Below are 15,592 nucleotides of genomic sequence, written 5' to 3' on the forward strand. Positions count from 1 at the left end.
CTACATCTCAATTGCCTAAATACCGGTCGGTAACGGGATATTTACCGATTTTCGGCCGTTACCGACCGGTATTTAGGTACCTACATATGGCCCTAAGTGAGCCTGATAGTATGCCAATATTGGCTCTGGGTCAAAGATAATAAAAATCATTCGCGGAAAAAAAGGAATAACTCGAAAACCACAGGCCCCTATTGGCCAAACACAAGTTGCACCTAATCTCCCAGGTCCAAACTTTTTCCCTAAATGCACGAATGACACCCTATATCTCACCCTGGGGCTAAGTGTACCATCTGTGTCACACCCAGTGGTCCAAGCATACTGACTGCATCATGTCCAGCAGAAAAAGCATACCATCTGTGTTACGTCCAGTGTTCCAAGCGACCAACACCTCTCACTTCTTTCAGATAACAATAGGGTTGAAAAACCGGTGCCACTGAGAAACCCTTGTAGACTAAAAAATAAGACTGAGGTGTCAACTCTAACAATAAATACAATACATATTCGCCTTTCCTAGCGTGCTGGCTATCGAAAAAAGGTGATATCTGCGGGATTGTTTCCAAGGCCGCCTTGCGACTACTTACCTAGGAAATATAAAATAGGTAATATGCCCGATTTCTGTCTGTAGCAGGGCACTCAGGTTATCTTTTTACATTTCTCCCCACTTTGCCATATGCCACATGCTTTACTAAGATTCTGATGTAGTATCTTACCTTCTGTGATGGCTGCTTCAGAACAGACCTCCCCCTTCGGATTCAGCAGAACTTGCAAATAATTGCTGTGTCTGCTCACCTTCCTTGTTGTGCAAATGTGGAACCGTCAGGGCGTGGGCCCTTTCCTCTGGCTGCAGTCGGGTTCATGGTACCAATTAGCTCCGATGGTGGCGCCCCAAAATGTTGCTTGAACATGAAATACGCTGGAAAGACAAGAGTCACGGGCATAGGGTCTGAGGACTGTCTTAATTTACAATTGGTCTAACATATCATTTTATACAGTTCATTGAATGTAATAAAATGTTTCCGGCGATACTTTTATGGTAAGGAAAGTGTACCTCTGTCTTTGGAGCCATAAATTAAGGGAGTGATGAGGAATCCAGGTGGGCTTCGACCTTGCGTGGACACAACGCAGCCAGTGGGTAATGTGTCCAGATGTGCAGAATGGGAAACATGTGATCACTGCATGTACTGTGTGTGCTGTGTCTTGATTAGCTAAGTGTTCCTAACATCATGTGGCATCTGACTTTATGGTGTTTTCAGAACATGCGCACCCCTCTGGCCATGTGTGCTTTACTGGGGCCAATTTCCCGGGACCATTGTGGTGTTGCTGCGCCTATCTGTGGGATTGATCTGGGATTTCCTGTACGCGTATTTGTCTGCTGGCTACTTGCCACCCCACCTGTGATCTGTCAATTAGGGACCTAGGGTCTGGGTCCCAGTGCCTGCTCAACTACGTATTTTTGAGTCAAAGTTGACATGGAGTTCAGACTCGTGAATTCATCAATGAAGATGCAATTCCACCCTCCCCATATTTTAGTCCATTTGTTTGGACACCTTCGGTTAATATACACTGATTTTTCAGTCATCATAACACCATCCATGTCATTACACCAAGCTGTAATCGTCGGTGTTTCCTCCGCTCCCCATCTCTACGCGATGTTCCGCTTTGCGATCATGATCCCCAATTTTACATAAGAGGACTCTAGTGTGGTAAGTACGGTGCAGTATTTTGAGCTGTACCAGCCTGAGCCTCGAGGTGATGCTCACCTCCCGCGGGGATGCCGTTGCATCTTGCCAATCAGCATCTTCCAGTTCCCCAACATCACTTGACCACTTTCTCCTAAGCACCTCTGTGGGGTCTGGTAAGTTATTAATTAGCTTTCGGTATGTGAATGAAGTAGCTCGCTTGTGCATATAATCAGTTAGCAATCTGTCTTCTAGGGGGGTAGCTTCCGGAACCTTAGTTCCAGCCGGTATGACGGCTTGTAACGCGTGCTTAATCTGCAGATAGAGAAACCTTTCCGACTCGGCTAGTTGATATTGGTCCTTAAGACGCTCGAACGAGATTATTTCCCCTTTACTCCACATATCGCCCACTGTGGAGATGCCAATTGCATCCCATTGAGCGAAACCCTTGCTGTTCTGAAGTCGCCCCAATCGTTTAGTGTCCCATAAAGAAGTACGTTTGGTTATAACACCACGCCAACCCAACTTAATATGTGCCTTGTGCCAGAGAATAATGGTGTGTTTAGTGGGACCAAGCAGGGAGGGGTTTCACCTCTCGTTATATAGTGCCGACATCATTCCTTCCACCCCAAGTTCGTGTCTGTCAGCCTTGAAGGCAGGATCCGCTTGCGGGGCATGTAGCCATTGGTTAACGATCTTCATTTGGGCTGCCCAGTAGTACAACTGTATATTTGGGAGCGCTATTCCCCCGTCATACCATCCCTTTATCAGTTTGCCCTGTGCAATTCGTGCTGGTTTATTCCCCCATAGCAAGCTGGAAACCTGAGCCTCTATTCCCTTGAAATAGCATGGGGGTACTGGGAATGGCGTATTTTCTAGTACATAAAGGAAACGAGGAAACGCCATCATTTTAAAAAGTGCTGCTTTACCCAGGAGCGTCAATGGCAGCGTGCCCCAATGTGTCACATCTAGTCTGAAGTGCTCCAGATGGGGTATGAGATTCAACTTATAGAAGGCCTCGGGACTCGCAGTTATGTTGATTCCTAAATATTTAAATGTGTCATTTGCGACTTGCAGTGGGCAGCCCCGGGGGAGCCGGGGGGGGCGGACCGTTTAAAATAAACAAAACAGATTTGGACCAATTTATGGTGTACCCAGACGCTTGACCAAAAAGCCTGCAGATGTTAAGTAGTGCCTCGATTGAACGGCTGGGGGAGGCCATATACAGCAACACGTCATCTGCATATAAAGAGATGCAATCTTCCCAGTCTGCTGTCCATCTTAGTCCCTTAATCAGTGGTTCCCATCTAATCCATGCCGCCAACGGCTCAAGGACCACGGCGAACAGGAGTGGAGACAGGGGACAATCTTGGCGTGTGCTGCGTGAGAGTGGAAAATCCCGAGAAATGTGCCCGTTAGCTGTCACCTGCGCCATTGGGTTGGTATAGAGCAAGCTTACCAGTGCGCAGAATTTGGGGCCAAAGCCCATATGGGTAAGGACCGCGAAGAGGAATGGCCACTCCACCGTATCGAACACCATGCGGGCGTCTAGGGAAAGGATAACTGCTGGTTCTCGTATCTGAGGAATGCGAACCATCACCCCATGGAGGCGTCTCAAGTTCAGTGCAGTGCTTCTTCCAGGCATGAAGCCCGATTGGTCTGGGTGTATCAGCGTCCCTAAGTGTGGTGTGAGTCGCATCGCTAGAAGTTTCGCCAGGATTTTTGCCTCCCCATTAATTAAGGATATAGGACGATATGAGGCACACTCCTCGGGGGGTTTTCCGGGTTTTGGGATTGCAACTATAGTCGTCATTCTTTGATCTAATGGAAGTTCACCTCGTTCCAGACTGTCGTGAAACATATTAAGCAGGTAAGGTGTAATTGTTCCCGCCATTCTTTTATATAACTCTATTGGTATGCCATTGGGTCCCATGGCCTTCCCGGATTGCAGGGAGCCAATCGCCAATTGTAATTCTTCCATCGTGAGGTCCTCTTCAAGTTGGAGGGTCGCCTCAGGTGCAAGTTTGGGCATGGCGATATCCCTGATATATGATTGCGCCTCTTCCATTGACATATTGGATGACGACGTATAGACCTGCTGGAAGTGTTTCGCTAGCATCTGTACTATTTTGTCTGGGTCAGTGACTACCTGCCCATGGGTTGAACGGAGCTGGGCTATGCATTTCTTACCCTCCTCTCACCTATCCAACCACGCCAGAAGTTTACCGGCCTTATCACCTGTTTCATAAATCTTGTGTTGTGTTGCTGTCATGCGTGTTCTGACCTTGTCTCTGATAAATTCCTGTTAGACGGACCGGGAGGGTCGGCCGAGGACAAGGGGAGAGGTCTCCGGGGAGAGCCGTCTCCAGCGATCGTACAGATGAGTAACTTCCCCCCCACAGATATACACCACACAAGGATAGGATTTAACGTTCTTTATAGGTGATTTCTTAAGGTACGATGAAATGGTACAAGGAGGTCTGGACTCAGGGGTCCCCTCGATTCTAGTCTCTGGGTTTGAGAAAAGGGGGTAGCGGGACAGTCTGGTTACCAATCTGGTAGCTGAGATGGTATGGTGGATAGCTCACAATCCTCGAGCTCGGTGTTCTAGCTTGGACGGGCCGCGGCAGCGCCAGCAGGTCCCGGTGAAGGTGGTCGTTACACGGTCCGCGGCAGCGCCAGCAGGTCCCGATGAAGGTGGTCGTTACACGGTCCGCGGCAGCGCCAGCAGGTCCCGATGAAGGTGGTCGTTACAACGGTCCGCGGCAGCGCCAGCAGGTCCCGACGAGGATGGATGATGCAGAAGGCCGCGGCAGCGCCAGCAGGCAGGACGATAATTCACAAGGCAGGGCTACGGCAGCGCCAGTAGTCTGTCAAGGCTGAGTTCTTCTCGGTGTCTCTCGACTCCAGGATACAACTGCCTTCCTGCTCTGGAGCTGCCCTAGTTATAGGTCTGGCGCCCTTTGATGTCCGGACCCTCGCACTTGGAGGTCGGGGGGTCCGGGATGAGGGAGTCCAGACACCCAGCAGGGGGTGGAGCCAGCGCCCGGGGGAGCTGGAGGGCGATCGGCACCTGGCGGGGGAGAGCCATCGACACTTCTTTCTCCCATTGACCTGCCAAGTGGTCCGTTCACCTCCTGGGTGGATGGTGGTGCCGGGATGTCGGGGCCGGGCCAGGCCCAGGGTTAGGGTCGAGCTGAGGCCACGCGGCCTCGTGGCGCAGTGTCCAAGATGGCGGCTGATCCGGCCGGGGGAGCCGGTAGTGGTTCGGCCCCATGATACATGGATGTCCGGGGGCAGGAGTTCCGTTGGGAGACGGGGTGCGGGTTGCCCTTGTGGGTAACACCTGGGAGTCCGGGGCTTGGGCCTTGTCATGCGGGGAGGGAGCAAGCCCTTCATGTGACCTGTCCAACATGCGTCCCCCCCAGCTGAAGGCGGGGAGAGTCACCCATCCTCTTGGGGACTCTCCTCGTCGAGGCGGAAAAAGCGTGACAGGCCATCTGCGTTGGCGTGGTCTTGGCCCGGTCGATGTTCCACAGTGAAGTCCATCCCCTGCAGGGAGATGGACCAGCGCAATAGTTTTGGGTTTTCCCCCCGCATCTGCATTAGCCACTGCAGGGGTCGATGATCGGTTTGCACCCGGAAGTGGGTACCGAAGAGATAGGGCCGGAGCTTTTTGAGGGCCCACACTACTGCGAAGGCCTCCCTCTCGATTGTGCTCCAGCGCTGTTCTCGGGCCAGGAGGCGTCTGCTGATGAAGGCCACCGGCTGGTCAAGACCCTCGGGGTTCAGCTGGGAGAGAACCGCCCCGATGCCGTGGTCGGAGGCGTCCGTTTGCACAATGAATTCCCGACTGTAATCGGGGGCCTGGAGCACAGGGGCGGTGCACAGGGCGGCTTTCAGCTTCTCGAAGGCCGCTTGACAGTCGGGGGTCCAGTTAATCTTCTTCGGGTGGTTTTTGGACGTGAGACCCGTGAGGGGCCCCACAATGTTGCCATAGTCCCTCACGAACCGCCGGTAGTAGCCGGTGAGTCCCAAGAAGGCTCGGACCTCGGTCTGCGTGACTGGGGGTTGCCAGGACTGGATGGCAGCGATTTTGAGTTGCAGAGGGGCCACCAGACCGCTTCCCACCTGGTGTCCGAGGTAGGTCACGGACCCCTGACCAATTTGGCACTTGCCGGCCTTGATTGTGAGGCCGGCCCGCTGGAGGGCTTGCAGGACCTCTCGGAGGTGGTGGAGGTGGTCGGACCAGTGGTGGCTGTATACAGCGATGTCGTCCAGGCAGGCGGCGCTGAACTCTTCGAGCCCCGCCAAGACCTGGTTCACTAGTCGCTGAAAAGTAGCTGGGGCATTCTTCATGCCGAAGGGCATGACCTTGAAGTGGTAGTGGCCATCGGGGGTAGAAAAGGCGGACCGTTCTTGGGCCCGGGGTGTGAGACGGATGTATGACGTTACAACGCACACTTTTACAACGCATGCACTTACAACGCATTTTTTACAACGCATAATCCATTACAACGCATGACATTACAACGCATGACACTACAACGCATTTTTAAAAAATACCTTTACAACGCATTGCCATTACAACGCATACTACCTTTACAACGCATACCATTACAACGCATTATATTAAATTACATTTAAGGTAAGTATTAGATAGTATAGGGGTAAAAATTACTATTCTAACTCCAGGGGGTGCATCAGTAGGGTAAGTGTTGGATAGTATAGGGGTAAAAATTACTATTCTAACTCCAGGGGGTGCATCAGTAGGGTAAGTGTTGGATAGTATAGGGGTAAAAATTACTATTCTAACTCCAGGGGGTGCAACAGTAGGGTAAGTGTTGGATAGTGTAGGGGTAAAAATTACTATTCTAACTCCAGGGGGTGCATCAGTAGGGTAAGTGTTGGATAGTATAGGGGTAAAAATTACTATTCTAACTCCAGGGGGTGCATCAGTAGGGTAAGTGTTGGATAGTATAGGGGTAAAAATTACTATTCTAACTCCAGGGGGTGCATCAGTAGGGTAAGTGTTGGATAGTATAGGGGTAAAAATTACTATTCTAACTCCAGGGGGTGCATCAGTAGGGTAAGTGTTGGATAGTATAGGGGTAAAAATTACTATTCTAACTCCAGGGGGTGCAACAGTAGGGTAAGTGTTGGATAGTGTAGGGGTAAAAATTACTATTCTAACTCCAGGGGGTGCATCAGTAGGGTAAGTGTTGGATAGTATAGGGGTAAAAATTACTATTCTAACTCCAGGGGGTGCATCAGTAGGGTAAGTGTTGGATAGTATAGGGGTAAAAATTACTATTCTAACTCCAGGGGGTGCATCAGTAGGGTAAGTGTTGGATAGTATAGGGGTAAAAATTACTATTCTAACTCCAGGGGGTGCATCAGTAGGGTAAGTGTTGGATAGTATAGGGGTAAAAATTACTATTCTAACTCCAGGGGGTGCAACAGTAGGGTAAGTGTTGGATAGTGTAGGGGTAAAAATTACTATTCTAACTCCAGGGGGTGCATCAGTAGGGTAAGTGTTGGATAGTATAGGGGTAAAAATTACTATTCTAACTCCAGGGGGTGCATCAGTAGGGTAAGTGTTGGATAGTATAGGGGTAAAAATTACTATTCTAACTCCAGGGGGGGCAACAGTAGAGTAAGTGTTGGATAGTGTAGTGTAATATTATGCGTTGTAATGGTATGCGTTGTAATGGTAGTATGCGTTGTAATGGAATGCGTTGCAAAGGTAGTTTTTAAAAATGCGTTGTAATGGTATGCGTTGTAATGTCATGCGTTGTAATGGATTATGCGTTGTAAAAAATGCGTTGTAAAGGTAGTGCGTTGTAAAAGTTGCGTTGTAAAGGTTGTTCCCCGTGTGAGACCGATCTGCCAGTAGCCCGCTGTCAGGTCGAAGATGCTGAGGTAGCGGGCAGCCCCCATGCGGTCGATCAATTCATCCGCTCGGGGGATGGGATGAGCGTCGGTCCTGGTGACAGCATTCAAGCCCCGATAGTCAACGCAGAATCGGAGCTCAGGAGTGGTGCCGGGGGCAGCGGCTTTGGGGACCAGCACGACCGGGCTGGCCCAGGGGCTGTCCGAGAGCTCGATGACCCCGAGTGTGAGCATCTTGGACACTTCCTCTTGGATGCAGGCCCGCACCCGATCTGGTACGCGGTAGGCCCGGTGTCGGATAGGGGGACTGTCCCCAGTGTCCACGTCGTGCAAGCACCAGGGGGTGACCCCTGGGGTGAGGGAAAACAGAGTAGCAAACTGCAGCAGGAGGTCCCGGCAGAGTAGTACATCCCACTGGCGACGGAGGGGCTCTTCCAATCCCCCAATCATTCCCTTGAGTGTGCGGTTGAATCGCTCAACTAGTCCGTTCCCTTGAGGATGATAGGGGGTCGTGAATCGGTAGGTGACCCCGCACTGTTGCCAGAGGGACTTCATGTATTTCGAGATAAAGTTTGTGCCTCGGTCGCTGACGACTTCTCGGGGGAAGCCCACCCGGGAGAAGATCCCCATTAAGGCCCGGCCGACCACCGGAGCTGTTACAGTTCGCAGGGGCACAGCCTCGGGGTAGCGGGTGGCGTGGTCCACCAGTACCAGGATGAACCGATGTCCTTGTGCTGTGCGGGGGTCCAGGGGCCCCACAATGTCTATTCCTACCCTCTCAAACGGGGTGGTGACAACTGGGAAGGGTTGCAGAGGTGCTTTGAGCTTGCGGCCGCTCTTCCTGCTGGCCTGGCACGTGGGGCAGGACCGGCAGTGGTTGAGGACGTCGTTTCGCATCCTCTGCCAGAAAAAGTGGGTCACCAGGCGACTGTAGGTTTTGTCCTGGCCCAGGTGTCCAGCCAGGGGGACATCGTGGGCCAAATTTAGCAGGAAGTCTCTGAAACGGAGGGGCACCACCAGCACTCGACTGGCCCCTAACTCCGCGATTCTCTGTTCACTGTATAACAGGTCGTTATCCCAATAGACCCAATGGGCTCCGGTGGAGTCCCCTGCGCTCTGGGCGATGGCTTGCTGGCGGAGTCCCTCGAGGGAGGGACAGGTCTTCTGCTCCTGGCGGAACTGTTCCTGGGTGGGCCCCCCTTCTTGACGCCACTGAGCCAGGCCGGGAAGGTCCTGGGGCTGGGCGACCCCTTCGGGGGTTGGCTCTGGGGGGTCGGTATAGTCGGTGTCCTCTACTGGAGCGATCGGGGGAGGAGGTGCAGGCCATTCTGGTTCTTCTGGTCGGGGGATGGCACGGGCGGCCATGGACCGGGTGGTTACGCACGCCCAGTCCGGGAGGCCCAGCATCCCCAGGTGCTCTCTTCTTTCGACGGCGGCCCACGGGGAACTCTCAAGATCATTCCCCAGGAGACAGTCCACGGGGGCATCATCCCGGACCGTCACCTTCAACATGCCGGAGACCCCTCCCCATTCGAAGGGGATGCAGGCCATCCGACACAGACTCTCGGAATTGTCGGCTGAGCGGACGGGGCAGAGAATGTTCGGCAGGATCTGCTCTGGTTTTACCAGGTGACAGCGGACGGCCGTCACACTGGCCACTGTGTCACGTAGGGCTTCGGCCCGGCGCCCATTAATGTTCACCCACTGGCTATATTTTCTGGTGTTGGCGGGTAGGGGAGCCCGCGGGACCATGTCTTTTCCCCCTAGGCACGCTAGAACCATGGCGGCCGGTTCCCACTCTTGTTGTGCCTGCTCATATTCTTCTTGTTCCTCGGAGATTTGTTCTCCCCCCAGGGCGGCGGCAGCTACCTGGCGGGGTTTTAGCGTTTGGTTCTGCGGGCAGTTCGGGTCATTGGCGTAGTGGCCGACTCGCTGGCATCGGTGACACGTGACGTTGGCTCGGAACCCCGGGCGCATCGGGGGGTTGCCCCGGCCGGCCGGGGGCGGGGTGCTGGCAGCGGGAGTGGCCGGGACGGTGTCTCTCCCTCGCCCCTGGCCTCCCCCTCCTCCTCGGGGACGGTGCTGACCTTGGTTGTTCCGGTTTTGCTCGTGTGGCCCTCTCCGGCCCACTCGGGTGCTTTCCCACCGGTCAGCTTCGGCGGCGAGTTGCCGTGGGTCAGTCAATTTACTGTCGAGGAGGTGCTGCCTGAGCTCGACGAAGCAGTTGTTAGACAGGTGCTCCCACACCATGAGATTAAAAAGTTGCTCGTAGGTCGTTACGTGGCTTCCCTTGATCCAACCCTCGAAGGCTCGGCTGAAATAGTTGACATATTCCACCCACGTTGTACCCGGGATCCGGGTGCAGTCCCAAAACCTCTGGCGGTACATTTTGGGTGTGAGCCCATATCGGGTGAGGAGGGCAGCCTTCATGTGGTCATAGGATGACATCTGATGGTCTGGGAGCTGCAGTAGGGCATCGCGGCCTTCGTTGACAAGCCTCCCCCATAGGCCGGCTCCCCAGTCACTCCGATCGATCCGGTGGGAGGTCATGGCGATCTCGTAGGCTTTGAACCACTGTTGTATGTCGTCCTCTCGGACATACTCTCGGACAACATCCTTGGGGATGTGGACTTTCTTTTCGGTTGCTCCCGGGGTGCGCGGTCGCTCGGGCACCTCCGGTTCTTTGTTCTGCTTCCGTAGTTCTATTTCTGCCAGTTTGCGCTCGTGTTCGAATGTTAGTCTTTTTTCTTCGAGCTCTCTCTGCCTCTGTTTTTCTTCCCGTTCTTCTCGGAGCCGCAGATGTTCTAGGTTCAGTTTTTGCTCGGCTAATTTTAGTTCACCGTCCATTTTGAGTCGTGCCATTTCCAACTCATGTAATCTGTTTTTTTCTCTTTCTTGGATCTCTTCCTGCGAGAGGCCCGTTCCTCGCTCCTCGGGAGCCGTGGCGTTCCTCTCCGATGCTGCACCGTTTTGGTCTGGGGATCCGGCGAACCCGGTTTCTGCCCACGACTCAATGGCGTGCTTAAGATCGTCTTTGGTACTCAGGCCGGTGGTAGCAATGCCTAGTTCCATGCAGAATTGTTTCAGTTCACGATGGCTATACTCTTCCAATTTATCCATCTGGAATTTCTCGGTGGATCCGCTCTCTTTGGTTGACATCGTGGTTTTGTCGTGGGGTGAGCTACTCTCTGTACGATTACGCGTTGATTCGGATCCCACCGCTGCCACCAATGTTAGACGGACCGGGAGGGTCGGCCGAGGACAAGGGGAGAGGTCTCCGGGAGAGCCGTCTCCAGCGATCGTACAGATGAGTAACTTCCCCCCCACAGATATACACCACACAAGGATAGGATTTAACGTTCTTTATAGGTGATTTCTTAAGGTACGATGAAATGGTACAAGGAGGTCTGGACTCAGGGGTCCCCTCGATTCTAGTCTCTGGGTTTGGGAAAAGGGGGTAGCGGGACAGTCTGGTTACCAATCTGGTAGCTGAGATGGTATGGTGGATAGCTCACAATCCTCGAGCTCGGTGTTCTAGCTTGGACGGGCCGCGGCAGCGCCAGCAGGTCCCGGTGAAGGTGGTCGTTACACGGTCCGCGGCAGCGCCAGCAGGTCCCGATGAAGGTGGTCGTTACACGGTCCGCGGCAGCGCCAGCAGGTCCCGATGAAGGTGGTCGTTACAACGGTCCGCGGCAGCGCCAGCAGGTCCCGACGAGGATGGATGATGCAGAAGGCCGCGGCAGCGCCAGCAGGCAGGACGATAATTCACAAGGCAGGGCTACGGCAGCACCAGTAGTCCGTCAAGGCTGAGTTCTTCTCGGTGTCTCTCGACTCCAGGATACAACTGCCTTCCTGCTCTGGAGCTGCCCTAGTTATAGGTCTGGCGCCCTTTGATGTCCGGACCCTCGCACTTGGAGGTCGGGGGGTCCGGGATGAGGGAGTCCAGACACCCAGCAGGGGGTGGAGCCAGCGCCCGGGGGAGCTGGAGGGCGATCGGCACCTGGCGGGGGAGAGCCATCGACACTTCTTTCTCCCATTGACCTGCCAAGTGGTCCGTTCACCTCCTGGGTGGATGGTGGTGCCGGGATGTCGGGGCCGGGCCAGGCCCAGGGTTAGGGTCGAGCTGAGGCCACGCGGCCTCGTGGCGCAGTGTCCAAGATGGCGGCTGATCCGGCCGGGGGAGCCGGTAGTGGTTCGGCCCCATGATACATGGATGTCCGGGGGCAGGAGTTCCGTTGGGAGACGGGGTGCGGGTTGCCCTTGTGGGTAACACCTGGGAGTCCGGGGCTTGGGCCTTGTCATGCGGGGAGGGAGCAAGCCCTTCATGTGGCCTGTCCAACAATTCCCTATATGCTTGTTGTCTGAGGGACAGGCGTTGGTTCGCGGCTGGGGAGGGATCTAGGGCACACTGCCTTTCTGCCTCATGCAGTCCTAGTTCTATGTCATTTAATTCACGCCGTTTATCACGTTTGTCACCCGTGATAGTGGCAATTGCTTGCCCTCTGATCACCGTCTTATACGCTTCCCAGAGAACCGTGGGAGAACCGACCGATGACTCATTTTCTTGAAAGTAAACTTGAGTCGTAGCAGTGATAGCCTTCTTAATTTTAGGGACTTGTAGTTACCCCGGGTATATGGGGTAAATGCGTTGACGTACTTTTCGGCTACTTGCATATGTCAAGAACACTGGGGAGTGATCCGAATTGCCCCTCGGCTTAATTTCTACTGTCGCCACATTTTTGAGACATTCCGGGGAGGCAAAAAAATAATCTATCCTAGAGAGACTATTGTGTACTCCTGAGTGAAAAGTGAATTGACGCTCATCAGGGTGTCGATATCTCCACGTATCAGTGAGCCCCGTTGCCTCTGTAAACCCCCCTACCGGGGAAACCCCACTTGTACGTGTTTTAGCTGGATAGCGATCTATGGCTGTATCGATAGTGTCATTAAAATCCCCCCCAATCAATAATTCACCCTCTGGCAGATCCAATAAGAATTCGCCAAGTGCTGGGAGTGAGACAACGTGAAGGGCCGGAGGAATGTAGACCGTCACAATATTAATGAGCCTCCCTTCCCATTGACCAGATATAGCCGCAAAGCAACCCTGTTTGTCCGTTTTGGTGCGATGTATTATCAGTGGGGAATACTTTCTAACGAGGATGCCCATCCCTCTTGAGCCAGAGGTGAACTCTGAGTGCGCAACCATTTTAAAGCCCCATCGATCCATTGCTTTGCAGGTGGTACCAGTAAGATGCGTCTCCTGTAGTAAGGCTACCATGGGGGCACATCGTTTTAACCCCTTCGCTGCCAGGCCTTTTCCCCCTCCTGTGCCAAGCCTTTTTTTGGCTATTTGGGGTAGTGCGCGATGAGGCCCCTGTAACTTTTTGACCACATAAGGTATCCACGCCAAATTTGCGTCCTTTTCTTCCAACATCATGGGGATTCTAAAGGTACTCAGGGTTTGTGGATTCCCCTGGAGGGGTCACAGAAATAAGCCAAAATACAGCAAACTTTTGTTTTTTTTCGAAAAAATTGGAAAAACGGGCTGCAAATGAAAGCATCTGGGTTTTTCCCTGCAAATGTTATCAAAAAAGGGTTTGTGGGGTTGAAATCACCATTTTCCCAGCTTTTCGGGGATACCAGACTTTTGTCAGAAACCCAACATTCTTTACACAGTTTTGGCATTTTTCTGGGACATAGCCTATTTTTGCTATTTTTTGTGCTTTTGACCTCCTTCCAGTTAATGGTAGAAATGGGTACAAAAGCAATAATGGATCCTGGAAAACTATACATTTTAGAGAAGTAGACAAAATTCTGAATTCAGCAAGGGGTCATTTGTGTAGATCCATCAAGGTTTCTTTATAGAAACTAAAAGTTAAATATAGGATAAATTGAAAACTAGTTGAAAAAAACAGCCTTTTGTGTCAACGTTTTCACCTGTAACTTCTTCTAATTATGACAGCTCTTTGAAAGCAATATACCATTACATCCGCTGGACATTACTGGTTGTTTGGATATATAGGACTTGTAGGTTCACCAAGAACCCGACGAACCCAGAGCCAAAAACTGAGCAGCAACTTGCAATGGTTTTTTATTATGTACCGGGTATATAGTAATTATTCTGTAAAAATGTGTACATGGAAAAACCGGTATGAAAGACACCTATGGATTTCTGAAATGGGAACAAAATATAGAGTTTAGAAACAGTAGATGTTTGCACATTTCTGAAATTGGGAATACTCATACTAGCATGAGAATTATCAGTCATTTTTTAGAATGACTTCTTTTTTACACAATATCTTTCATTTGGAAGGCAGAAATGCATCGAAAGTCAATAGATAATAACAGTTCCTTTACAAATCTGAATTACCCTAAGTCTCCCGATAAAAATGGTACCTCACTTGTGTGGGTAGGCATAGTGCCCGCGACAGGAAACAGCGCAAAACGCAACGTGGTCACAACTCAATATCGCAGTGAAAAATTACCTTTTTTTGGCAAAGTGCCTAGCTCTTGTTTTTGAACCCTAGCTCTGCGGGCACCTTGGAAAACCTAGCAAACCTATACATTTTTGAAAACTAGACACCCAGGTGAATCCAGGATCGGGTGACTTGACTGCCTCCCACCAGGGTCTGTTACCCAGAATCCCTTGCAAACCTAAAAAATTGTCAAAAAAAACACATTTTCCCCACATTTCTGTCGTGGAAAGTTCCGGAATCTGCGTGGATCCACAAATTTCCACCCACCCCGCGTTCCCCAAAGTCTGACGAGAAAAACGGTACCTCACTTGTGTGGGTCGGCCTAGTGCCCGCAACAGGAAACGGCACAAAACGCAACGTGGTCACACCTCAATTTCGCAGTGAAAAATGACCCTTTTTTGGCAAAATGTCTAGCTGCAGTTTTTGAACCCTAGCTCTGCGGGCACCTTGGGAAACCTAGCAAACCTATACATTTTTGAAAACAAGACACCCAGGGGAATCCAGGATGGGGTGACTTGACTGCCTCTTACTAGGGTCTGTTACCCAGAATCCCTTGCAAACCTAAATAATTGTCAAAAAAAACACATTTTCCACACATTTCTGTCGTGAAAAGTTCCGAAATGTGCGTGGATTCAAAAATTTCCACCCACCCCGCGTTTCCCAAAGTCTTACGAGAAAAACGGTACCTCACTTGTGTGGGTCGGCCTAGTGCCCGCGACAGGAAACGGCGCAAAACGCAACGTGGTCACACCTCAATTTCGCAGTGAAAAAATGACCCTTTTTTTTGCAAAATGTCTAGCGGTAGTTTTTGAACCCTAGCTCTGTGGGCACCTTGGGAGACCTAGCAAACCTATACATTTTTGAAAAGTAGACACCCAGGGGAATCCAGGATGGGGTGACTTGACTGCCTCCCACCAGGGTCTGTTACCCAGAATCCCTTGCAAACCTAAAAAATTGTCCAAAAAAACACATTTTCCCCACATTTCTGTCGTGGAAAGTTCCGGAATCTGCGTGGATCCACAAATTTCCACCCACCCCGCGTTCCCCAAAGTCTTACGAGAAAAACGGTACCTCACTTGTGTGGGTCGGCCTAGTGCCCGCGACAGGAAACGGCGCAAAACGCAACGTGGTCACACCTCAATTTCGCAGTGAAAAATGACCCTTTTTTGGCAAAATGTCTAGCTGTAGTTTTTGAACCCTAGCTCTGCGGGCACCTTGGGAAACCTAGCAAACCTATACATTTTTGAAAACTAGACACCCAGGGGAATCAAGGATGGGGTGACTTGACTGCCTCCCACCAGGGTCTGTTACCCAGAATCCCTTGCAAACCTAAAAAATTGTCAAAAAAAACACATTTTCCCCACATTTCTGTCGTGGAAAGTTCCGGACTCTGCGTGGATCCACAAATTTCCACCCACCCCGCGTTCCCCAAAGTCTTACGAGAAAAACAGTACCTCACTTGTGTGGGTCGGCCTAGTGCCCGCGACAGGAAACGGCGCAAAACGCAACATGGTCACACCTCAATTTCGCAGTGAAAAATTACCC

The sequence above is a fragment of the Triturus cristatus genome, chromosome 8 (assembly GCF_964204655.1).
Source record: "Triturus cristatus chromosome 8, aTriCri1.1, whole genome shotgun sequence".
Classification (NCBI taxonomy): domain Eukaryota; kingdom Metazoa; phylum Chordata; class Amphibia; order Caudata; family Salamandridae; genus Triturus; species Triturus cristatus.